The following is a 10,539-nucleotide window of genomic DNA, read 5'->3' on the forward strand; positions in this document are numbered from 1 at the left end:
TCCTATGAAACGAAGGGGCTGGACTAGATGATGACCAAGATTCCCTTCCGCTCTGTCTTTGAATTATGATATTTGGGTTAAATACTGCAGGGATGTGTGTATGCAAAATCCTCTTGAACAAATTCCCTAAACAGTCCAAAACTCATAAGGAGTTGCTCACATTTCGTTCCTGTCTTTTAAATCTTAATGTACACTAGAACACACCAGCTTTCTATTCTCAGTCATAACATAACCATAAATAGAACAAATGCTAGAGACATCACTCAGAGTCTCTGCTGGCAGTGACAGCTTTGTGGAAACAGAAAGGCATTCAAATACTAGCGAGAGGCAAATTCTTCGTTGAGATTCTTGATCAGGTTCTAGAGCAACGTTCCTGGGAACAACACGATACTCAACATCTTCCATGATTTTAGCAGATTCCATTATCTGAGATGATATCCATTTTGCTTTCTTTCTTTTCTTTCTCCCTACATGCATAGCCAAATGTCATTTTGAAAATCTAAGTCATCATCTGAGGGCCTGAAATTATAATAGTCTCATTATCTTTTATTCAAAAGGGTAGAGGTTACTGTTATTGTTGTTTTAATTAATATAGAGAACTAGCGACTACAACATTAGCTATGGGCGGGGCGTGGTGGCTCACACCTGTAATCCCAGAAATTTGGGAGGCCAAGGTGGATGGATGGCTCGAGCTTAGGAGTTCAATACCAGCCTGGGTAACATGAGGAGACCCCTTCTCTACAAAAAAATACAAAAATTAGCAGGGTGTGTTGGCACATTCCTAGAGTTCTAGCTACTCAGGAAGCTGAGATGGGAGGATGGTTTGACCCTGGGAAGTCAAGGCTACAGTAAGCCAAGATCACACCACTGCACTCCAGCCTGGGTAACAGAGCAAGACCCTTTCTCAAAAGAAAACATTAGCTATAGTCAAATTCCACATTTCAATGTGATTGGATTTCAATCTAACTTTGCCTTATGAAAGTTAAAGTCATTTTGGATAGCTATTTCCTGGAGCATAAGTGTCTGCTTTTGAAAGGAAACAGAGGAAAAAACACAACTTTTCTTCTCTACTTATGTCCCACTCAGAAGAACCGGGACTGGAATGAGTTTGTTTGAAGGCCATGCCTATATTCTTATTGGGCTGAATAAGCCAGGAAAAATATAAACCATAGCCAATGACCAGATTTTCTTTTCTCCATTCCTTATATAGGAAGGGGTCATTATTAAAAGTAGCATAGCAACCAGGCTAAGGCCATTCTAACTCTTAGATAAAACATCATCGGAAATGTAGAGCCAAGAAAAGGTAAAGTTTTTATTTTATTCATCATCAGAAAAATCACTTTGGTGGAACAGAACACTGAAAATCAGTGGTTCTAAGTGTGATCTGGTGTCACAGTCTCTGGGGGACATGTTAAAACACAGGCTTCTGGGTCTTAACTCCAGCATTTCTGATTTCTCAAGGTGGGGTGAGGCCCAAGAATTTTTATTTCTCACAAGTCTACAGGTGGTACTGATACTATTGGTTTGGGGAACCTCACTTTGAGAATAATTCCTTTAAGTTGTCATCACGACAAAGAATGTGAGCGCTCTACTTGATCAGTTCAGTGTCTAAACCTGACATTTTTAGGAGGATAAGAGGATAAATTTGCAATCAAACTCTAGATTACACCCATACTCTATCCACCTTCTAGCTCTCCTGCTTTTGGGGTTGGAGGGGAATGCCGACCAGGTTGAGATGCAAGAGATAGTGTTTCAAGCAATTATAAATGAATGCAACTTGCTCATCACCCTTTTGGAGGAAATGGGCTTGAAATCAGATTCTCCTCAGCAATCATCATTGAAAAAGAGTCAGAAACTACATGATTTTCTTCTAACTTCCACACTCACAGAAATCTTAGTTTTGTTTCTCTTCCCATTAGTGGTTTCTAAGAATCATCAGCAGAAACCCCTCAAGGAATCAGGTAGTGGCACTAATTAGACTGAGTCATAATACTAAGATGAAGCCACACAGGGCAGTTTCTGGCCCAGAATAAAAGCATCTCTGAGTTGTAAGAATATGACAGTGATTCAGTTGTCATTTCTGTGTGCCTACCATGTTCCTAGCATATAACATACTAATGCATCTTGCACAGGGCCTTGTTATATATCAGGTTCTTAATAAAGGCTGAATGAATGGATGAATGAATGAATGTAAAAAAATCAGTACTACAATGTCTTCTATGTGGTGTCACACTAGCCCAGTGAACTTGCTAAGCTGAAGTCTATACCTTAGCAATATTTACCTCAACTTCTGTGCTTTACATCAGCATCGCCATTTTGTGAGGAAAGTATGAATTGTGATGTCTGCTCTGCTCAGAGGAATGCTTCCAATGGCTACCTCCAATTCATTTAGTAAATTTCAGTCTTCTTGGTCACAGAGTGGGCAAGACCAAAAATCAGAATATCCCATTTTCCTGCCAACGGTGATGGATCCAAGAGACAGTCAGATGACCCAAGGAGGGCCAGTAATAGTCTTCCCTGGGATATTTTACATTAAAATTTCTTCTTTCTTTCTTTTCTTTTCTTTTCGTTTTTCTTTTTTTTTTTAAAGCAGGGTTTCACTCCCATCACCCAGGCTGGAGTGCAGTGGCACAAACTTGGCTCACTGCACCCTCCTAGGCTCAAGAGATTCTCTTGCCTCAGCCTCCTGAGTAGCTGGGACTACAGGCGCCTGCCACCACAGTCAGCTAATTTTTGTATTTTTAGTAGAGACAGGGTTTCACCGTGTTGACCAGGCTGGTCTTGAACTCCTGACCTCAAGCGATCCGCCTGCCTCAGCCTCCCAAAGTGCTGGGATTATAGGCATGAACTGCCATGCCTGGCCTTACATTGAAATTTCAAAAGAGATATTGCTTTTTCTTTCTTGTCATATTGCTTTTAGGCTGTCACCTGGGCAGATGCCAACTGGGTAAATAGATATGTAAGTCAGGAGTTAAAAAGAGAGAGAAAGGTTGAGGCAAAAATAAAAATGTATGAGTACGCTGAGAGACTTAACCCTAAGCCTACTTGCTTCTTTTCCTAGGTTCACATTTAGATTCAAGTTTCCAGCCACCCTTGCAATTTAAATCTGGTCGTATGACCAAATTCTAGCCAGTATTATATGAACAAACATGATGGATGCCTTTCTCTGGCCTGTAAAAATCTCTTGTGTCTGATCCTTTCACTTTTTGCTCACTTGTTACAGTCAAATATGACAACCTTGAAAGCTATGAGTAGAAGACAGCAGAACTAAAAAATAGAAGGAGCCTCCATCTCCTCATTGAGAGGGTTGTTCACTAATCAAGAACATTCAGTTTGGACTTCATATCAGCTGGAAATGAGTCTATCATGCTTAGTCATTATATATTTTTGAATTTGCTATATCAGGTAGCATTATTTTAACGAATAAAAGAATTAGGGTATAAATGCCATTTAAAGTATGAGGTTATATGACATCCCCTAGGGAGAGGAATTAGACAGGGAAGAGAAATGGTATGAAGACTGAGCCCTGAGTCACTTCAACATTTAAAAATCAGGAAAAAGAAGGAAATTGGCAAAGGAGTCTGAGAAGGACTATCTAAGTGGGTGGGAGAAAATCAAGGGGACTGTGATGTTCTCATAATAACATGAAGAAAAATGTCAGAAAAGGAAGGGGTGATGTGCTATATTTAGTCCCTGAGATGCTTTGTTTCTGCACGTTTTTTCAATTTTATGAGCTGCTTCAGTATTCTTCCAACACATTTCCTGTTTCTTTAAAAAAGTAATTTGTGTTAGAGTTTTGTCAACCAAGAGTCCTTGACTGTGATAGGCACCCTCTAAGATGGCCCCCAGGGACTTCTGCCTACTGGTATTTATGTCCTTAATAATCTCCTCCTGCCCTTGAGTATGGGCTGAACTGACCGACATACTTCTAATCAATAGATTTTCACAGAAGCGATGGGATGTCACTTCTGAAATTAGGTGATAAGAAAATTGTGTCTCCCACCATCGTGCACTCTGACATGTGCTCTCTTGGATCATTTCATCCTGGGGAAAGCCATTGCTCGGGTGCAAAATTGTGTGGAGGACCACGTGGCAAGGGACCAAGAACTGCCAATACCATGTAAATGAGGTTGAAATGGATCTCCCATCCCAGCTGAGCCTTTGGATGAGACATCAGTCCCAGACTTCATCTTATGAGTGAAACCTCATAAAAGATCTTGAGCCAAAACCACCAGTGAAGCCACATTCAGGATTTTTATCTACAGAAACAGTGAGATAAAAGTTATTTTTAGCCATTAAATTTTGAGGGTAATTTGTTATGAAGCGATAGATAAGTAATGCATTCATTAACATGCTTGATGGGTATGGAGATAAACATTTTCATTACTTATACTGAAGTAGTAAACAGCCTAAGAATATTTGCTTATTTGTTCTATTTGTTCAACCAATATTTTTAGACATTTACTCTAAACCAGCATTATTTCAGACACTGGAGATATCAAAGTGAATGATACAGATCAGGTATGAGTAAGAAGATAATTTAAGACAAGGGTAGGTCTTATCAAGAAAATAAAAAGAATGGTATGATAGAGAATTAGGCTTCTTTTTTGAGAGGTCAGGGAAAGCAAGGCTTCCTGAGAAAAGGTATTTGTGCTAAGAAGTAAATGAAGGAATGAACAGCCATGAAAACAGCAGTGGAGAGAGATTCCCAAGAGAGAAAATGTTAAGTGTGAATCCCTGGGGTAGAAATGAAGCTACCACGTTTGAGAAGCAGAAAAAAGCTAGTATCGCTACTGTGTGAGGAGCAAAGGGAAGGGTGATCAGAGATATGGATGGGGAGGACAGACCTTGTAAGACAAGGTAAGAAGTTTGGATCTTATTCTAAAAAACTTACATTCAAATGATGAACATTAGCACAGAGACAAGACAATTTGGGAGATGGATTCTTTGAGAGCAATAAACTGTGCATGATAGAGTAATGAAGATGCTAGGGCTGCCAATCTGGATAGATTGGTTGATAGTTGGGGGTTGTGGGGGGTGGCTATAGGAGAACATGGTCCTGATGGATTTTTAAAAAAACAGAAATATAAAGATCTTGGGAAATGAAGTATTCTTGGGAGGAACACATGCAAAACTTCTGAGGCAGGCATGAGCTTGGATTCTTTAAAAAACTGAAAGATGACCAATAGGTCTGGGGCATAGTGAGCAAGACAGAGAGCCACAGGATGAGGCTGAAGAGAAATTCAGGCCATACTCTGCAGGTCTTGTAAAGCATGGTTAAGAGTTTGGATTTGGTGTGAAAAGCATCTGGAGTCTATTGAAGAATTAAAGTACAGAAATGATATTTTATTTTCCTCATGCTTAAAACACAATGAAATTGAATCAAATAAATAATAATTTATTGAACAACTCCTAAACTGTTCAACAATTTAGGAGTTCAACAATAAACTTCTATTGAGAAACTTCTATGTTCCATGCATTCTTTCTTGTGTGACCACATTTACATTTCACCTAAAAGCCATATTTTAGATACAAAATTTGAAGCTTCTAAAGGCAAGTTACTATGCCTAAAAATGCACAGCTAGCAGGTGGCAAGCTGTGAAATCAAACTTGTATTGGCTCTCTAAAGGGTGTGTTTAGAGAGACTGAGTGGAACTTTATGGTTGGTGAAGGGTTCATATGTAGCAGTAGAGAGAGAAATCGCTGAGGGTAGGTTGACTCCAAAGGTAGGCTGGAATCAGATTGAGGAAGGCTACTTTGAATATGAAGCTAAGGAGTTTGTACTAAATCTTGAGACAATAGGAATAAAGATTTTTGAGCAAAGAGTTGACATGATTGCAGTCCTGTTGGGAAGATTTATGAGGTGTCTGTTTACATCAGTGTGAATTACCAGGGAAGAGACCAAAGGAAGAAGAGCCTATCAAGAAACTGGCTTAGGTATATGATGATAGGGGTCTAAACTGAGTGGTGACAACAAAAATGGAAAGAAAGAGAGGAATGAGAGTAATTCCTCCAGGAAAGAGTCATTAGGGTTTGGTGACTAGATTAATATACGCATGGGGAAGGTGAGGTTATGAAGAGTAAGTCTAAATAATTATAGGAATGGTGCTACAATATGGCTGGGCACAGTGACTCATACCTGCAATCCCAGCACTTTGGGAGGCTGAGGTGGGTGGATCACGAGGTCAGGAGTTTGAGACCACCCTGGCCAACATGGTGAAACCCCATCTCTACTAAAAATACAAAAATTAGCTGGGCGTGGTGGCGCGTGCCTATAACCCAGCTACTCGGGAAGCCGAGGCAGGAGAATTCCTGGAACCCGGGAGGCAGAGGTTGCAGTGAGCCGAGATCACGCCATTGCACTCCAACCTGGCAACAGAGCAATACTCTGTCTAAGAAAAAAAAAAAAGGTGCTACAATAGGGAAGTCAGGAGAAGGACCAAGTTTGAGTGAAGTGAGTAAGAAGAAAGAAGATGAGTATCAATCATATAAGTTGGATTCGAGGTAACAACATTGAAAGTAAATGTGTAGGCCGGGCGCGGTGGCTCAAGCCTGTAATCCCAGCACTTTGGGAGGCCGAGACGGGCGGATCACGAGGTCAGGAGATCGAAACCATCCTGGTTAACACGGTGAAACCCCGTCTCTACTAAAAATACAAAAAAAATTAGCCGGGCAAGGTGGTGGGCGTCTGTAGTCCCAGCTACTCGGGAGGCTGAGGCAGGAGAATGGCGTGAACCCGCGAGGCGGAGCTTGCAGTGAGCTGAGATCCGGCCACTGCACTCCAGCCTGGGGGCAGAGCCAGACTCTGCCTTAAAAAAAAAAAAGAAAGTAAATGTGTAGCTAGAGAGCAGAAGGGGCCTTGGCCAAAAATAATGATTTGGGGTTCATCTGCATAGAGGCAATGGGCAATTAAAATTCTGAGAGTTGGCTGGGCACCATGGCTCATGCCTGGAATCCCACCACTTTGGGATACTGAGGCAGGAGAATCACTTAAGCCCAGGAGCTCAAGACCAGACTGGGCAACACAGTGAAACCCTGACTCTGCAAAAAATGCAAAAAAATATTAGCCAGGTATGGTGGCATGTGCCTATAGTCCCAGCTACTTGGGAGGCTGAGGCAGGAGGATTATTTGAGTCCAGAAGGTCAAGGCTACAGCAAGCTGTGATTGCACCACTGCATTCCAGCCTGAGTGACAGAGTAAGATCCTGTCTCAAAAAATAAAGTTAAAAAAAATTATCAATTTAAAAAAATAAAATCTTGAGACTTCGTAAATTTCTAAAGAAAGACAAAAAAAAGAGCAGTGTTACAGATGCTACTGGTTTCCAACATCCATTCCCCATCTTGACTTCCCTATCCGAATTCCCATTTGGTTCAGCTATACCCCACCTCCCTTCAGCCATATGCTTCCCTCAAAGGTGTTTCCAGATACAGAGAGTGGATCTTGAGCAATCTAAGAAGTCAACAGTGGTCCATCCCTTCTCCATCAGGAATGTGTACAGGACACAAAACTAGGTAATGACAGAAGTCAGCTGGGAAGAGCCTAAGGAGGCAGGAGAGCAGATGGCTCCCCTGTTCCCCTGAATGTTGTCCTATCTCCGTCCTGACTGGAAACCTGGAACTGCTCTGCCATACTTGGCCTCTGAGAGTCAGGCTTCATTGAGCAAAATCATCCCATGATACAACCAGGAACCATGCCTTTGAAATTACTCAAGAACAACCAAACCTCTGAAATCAGTTTCAAACATCTAAAAACCAGTGAAACACAGAGAAGCCTTGGTCAGAAGCTAGGAAGACAAAAAAAAAAAATCAAGTTAGGTTCTAAACCAGGTGTCAGGGAATTGAAAAGAAGCTGGAGGTTTTGACAGGGCTTAGGACAGGCTGGGGTGAAATACCCGAGCAGAGATAAAGTGAACGAGACCTAGGATGGGGACATTTGGAGACAATCATCTTTTGTGACCAGCAAATTCAAAGAGCTGCTCTTCACAGCATTCCTGAGGTGATTCTAGGGACAGCAAAAGGTTATTTCTGAACTATTAAACACATTTTTTTTTTAAGAGAAATACATCGACAGGGCAAGTCATTCCAAAACCAGCCTCAATACAGCTATTATTCAGATTCACCTTGTCAGTGTGAAAATGTGGGTTGAAATGGACTTTGCTGCTTGAAATTAAGTGTGATCACACTCAGTAGCCAAGGGAAGCACTCCAATCCAAGCCGCAATTATGACAGGCTGGGAGCCACAGGGAGTGGGGAGTAGCATTCAGAAAAAGAGAAGGAGTTCATTCTCAGGGATTTTCCCTGTTTGCAGCCTGAATCCCACGTGGATGTTCTTTCTCTCCCGTCATTCTCTTTTCCTGCGTTCAGCATCCTCTTCTCACTTCTCCCTCACAGTTCTCTCTCCCTTGGAGAGAGTAATCTGGACCCTTGGGTGACAGTCATATGTGGCTTTCATGAGCTGCTGGAATTAACTAAAACTCACTCTTTCCCAATAAATCTCCCCTGAGCCGACACACAGCAGCTGCGAATTCCCAGCATGGGCCTGGACAAAATACTAAGAAAAACTGGCTGTGTTCCTGAACCTTGCTCACCATTGGTCCCCAAGAATCCTGGACACTAATACCAAGATATTCCAAAAAGACTTGTGCTTTTCCAAGCTCGACTCTTGACTTAACCTGCCTTGAAGATTCGGCACTATAATTTCCCAGAAGTGTGGGCTGGGCTTGCTTTGAGAAAAGGTGAAATGGACAAGAGACAGAGTTCGGAAAACAGTGATTAAATACAAACAGCGCCAGCTGTTAGGCAAGAGTCAAGGCCAGGAAATGCAAATAAAATTGCCGAGGGTTGTTTAGGCAGTGGCCACTCAGAAGGAGAGGTAATATTTGGTTGTAAAGTGAGGCCACAGACATCTTTTCTGATTTAATGAATTTGTGATAGTTTACTTCTTTTCCCAGCATTCATTTCATTCCTGGGGGGATGGCTGGGGGATGGAGGGGATATGGAAAGTTGAGCACAAGGGCACAAAGTATTTACTGGCTAAAGATGCCTATGCTTCTGCCAAGATTGTGTTTATTTGTTAAAAATATACTTCATTGTGTTGTTACAAAACTAAATCTGTCCCCAGCCCCCATGGAGACAGGGTGATTGGGTTGCAGGGTGAGGTGCCAGCTAGTGCTTTCAGGGGCATTAATGTGCCAGCTGCTCCCCCAGTATTCATGTTATTTCCAGTCCCTAGGCTGGTTTTACACTTTGTGTTTTTTATAAGGAAATCAGGATTAGAGAGCCTTTTGTCACTGATGGGAAGGGGGAGAGAAGTATCCCCTTTGAGCTCCATAGACAGGGGCAGGCTCACGGGCAAGGCTCAGAGCTTTGATTTACTTCTCATTTGCTAACATTTTCAGAAAGAAAGGATCCACCGCATCAAGCTGCTCTGTTGGAAGCTTGTAAGGCAATAGATTTGGGGACTGGAGTTTCCAGAGTGCAATCTGCAGCCACCAGGCCAGGGTTACCTTTACGCTCCACGCAGATTAAACATTCTCAGCCTGGGCAAGAGGCATCTGTAGAAAGGAACCCCTCAATATCAAACAGCAAAAGCATTACTGGGTGGTCCCTGTCTAAGGGTTGAACAGGGCGTGTAGATTCCTACTTGATTTTTATGAAGTTAATTCTTTTTACCTACTTAGAAATGCCAAACTGCTACTAGGGTCCAAAGCCGCCTCACTGGCCAGCTAGTCCCAGTGCAGTGACCTGCTGGAACTGCTCCAGCCAGAGTCTCCTCTGCTGAACAAATCACCCAGCCTCTGAAAGACAGAAAAAGAGGCCACCCTTAGTGAGCAACTCCTCTTAAAATGGAATTGCTAAGCACACACACACACACATACACACACACATCTCATGCAATTTTTTGGTGGATGCTTGTGACAGAAAGAAATTACTAACAAAATTTCCCCAATGAACACTTCCCTCTTTTTTTTTTTTTTTGAGACAGAGTCCTGCTCTGTCACCCAGGCTGGAGTGCAGTGGCAGAATCACAGCTCACTGCAACCTCTGCCTCCCAAGCTCAAGCAATCCTCCCACCTCGGCCTCCCAACTAGCTGGGACTACAAGCACACACCGCCATGCCCAGCTAATTTTTGTATTTTTTGTAGAGGTGAAGTTTCAGTGTGTTGTCCAGGCTGATCTTGAACTGCTGGACTCAAGCGGTCTGCCCACCTCAGCCTCCCATAGTGCTGGGATTACAGGCATGAGCCACTGCACCTGGCCTCTCTCTTTTATTTTTAAGGGCAGAAAAAGACGAAGTGAGAAAGGAGCCTCCCTTAGCCTCCTCCTTTTTCTCCTCGCAGCCCAGCATCAAAACATTCATTCTTAGGAGGGAGCAGGGGTGGAAAAGTGCAGGAACATTAGGCCTTGTGTATGTATTGGCTCAGTTAGGAGCTATTGTGCCTCAGCAGCTGTTCCTCTTGCTTCCTAGGAAGCCCTGCTTGCAAGTGGGCTGGGGAACCAGTGTGACACTGGCAGCTGGGGGAAGTGGGGAGGAACACA

At 42.6% G+C, this 10,539-nt stretch overlaps 1 long non-coding RNA gene across 1 annotated transcript; it reads right to left on the reverse strand.

Moving 5' to 3' along the window:
* Nucleotides 1-464: 464 nt before the first annotated feature.
* LOC105505781 lies at nt 465-1,374 on the reverse strand. The gene is made up of 2 exons (XR_001000802.1): nt 1,028-1,374; nt 465-972 (listed from the first exon to the last, which is right to left on the reverse strand). It is a non-coding gene; the product is annotated as an uncharacterized LOC105505781 (long non-coding RNA).
* Between the last annotated feature and the right edge of the window lie 9,165 nt (nt 1,375-10,539).

Source organism: Colobus angolensis, unplaced genomic scaffold (assembly GCF_000951035.1).
Source record: "Colobus angolensis palliatus isolate OR3802 unplaced genomic scaffold, Cang.pa_1.0 Scaffold10, whole genome shotgun sequence".
In the NCBI taxonomy this organism is placed as follows: domain Eukaryota; kingdom Metazoa; phylum Chordata; class Mammalia; order Primates; family Cercopithecidae; genus Colobus; species Colobus angolensis.